General features: G+C 41.3%; 1 pseudogene; it reads right to left on the bottom strand.

Moving 5' to 3' along the window:
- Positions 1–362: 362 nt before the first annotated feature.
- LOC119825881 lies at positions 363–462 on the bottom strand (annotated as a pseudogene).
- Positions 463–1309: the final 847 nt, after the last annotated feature.

The raw sequence follows: 1309 nt of genomic DNA, 5'->3' as shown, positions 1-1309 counted from the left end.
TAGTAAGAAAGGCATTAACATCAGACAGTAGGAGCGGGAAGCTGAGAAATCCCACCTTCAACAGCAAACACAAGCAGAGAGCAAACTAGAAATGGGCAGTTCTATAAACTGACCCATTTTCCTCCTGCAAGACTCCACCATCTATACTGACCGGAAAAGTGCCAACAACAGGGGTCCAAGTGTTTAAACACCTGAGCCAATAAGGTACATTTCTCATTCTAAGCACCACAGGTAGTGTGGCAATTTTCAAGACTAAGCTTTATCAGATGATTCTGGCTGCAACTGAAAAGGTAAATAACAACTCCCACCTGATGTATCACAAGCCAGTCTTCTTAGACCCTAACAGTGAATAGAGTGGTAGTAAACAGCTGAGATAAAACATTAGCAGTTCAGCCTTGCGCAGGGGCCATGCTAATCTCTGTATCGTTCCAATTTTAGTATATGTGCTCCCGAAGCGAGCACAAACTTTTTTTCCCACGCTACGAGAGGCGTGGAATGGCAGACACACAGACGGCACAAGTCCGCTCTACAGGCTGAGCCACCGCTCAGTGGCGCTGGGCTTTGATTCTACTGCATGGATGGGCTCTGTGGGAGCCTTGTCAGTTTGGATGCTCTCCTTCCTGGACCGGGGGTAATTGGGAGGACCTTGGGAATTAACATAGTGTAGGGAACCCTGACTGCTCTTTAGCCTAGAGAGGGAGGGAGTAGGGGTGCGGGTGGAGGGGAGGGGAGGGAAGTGGGAGGAGAAGAGGAGATGGAAATTTTTAATAATAATAAAAAAACATTAGCAGTTATCTCATGATGCCCATCAGTTTGAATCTACAAATAGTATCTTATCTTCTATTTTTTAAGAAGCCTTATATTCTGAATTCTTAGTTCCTTACCTTAGAAATGTATCCACAGAACCTAATTAGGTCATTATCCCTCTACAATCCTAACATCTGCAGCTCAATCGAAAGACAGCAGACTCGTCATTCAACAATGCAAACATTCTCAAGTGTGTACACAGTGATAAACATCCATTAACTAATCAGCACATCAGAGGACATGCAGGGAGGATAAAAGGAAACAACAATCAAGAAAAGCAATTTTAAAATAAGAGGGAATGATTAGGTAGAAAATTGACTTCTAATACTCTGGGGTAGAAAATGCATTTTGGCTTGTTTTTCAATGCATATATTTGAAATCTTTATCATTGAGTTTTCCTACACCTTTGATCTAAAAATATTATTTCCTTAATTGTGCAAAATGATTCTCTCCAAAGTATTACATTGATGTATTATTTTCTAAATGAACGTTGTCATTGAAT

The sequence above is a fragment of the Arvicola amphibius genome, chromosome 10 (genome assembly GCF_903992535.2).
Source record: "Arvicola amphibius chromosome 10, mArvAmp1.2, whole genome shotgun sequence".
Lineage (NCBI taxonomy): Eukaryota > Metazoa > Chordata > Mammalia > Rodentia > Cricetidae > Arvicola > Arvicola amphibius.
The sequence above is the reverse complement of the archived record's forward strand: the minus strand, read 5'-3'. Positions and strand labels throughout refer to the sequence as shown.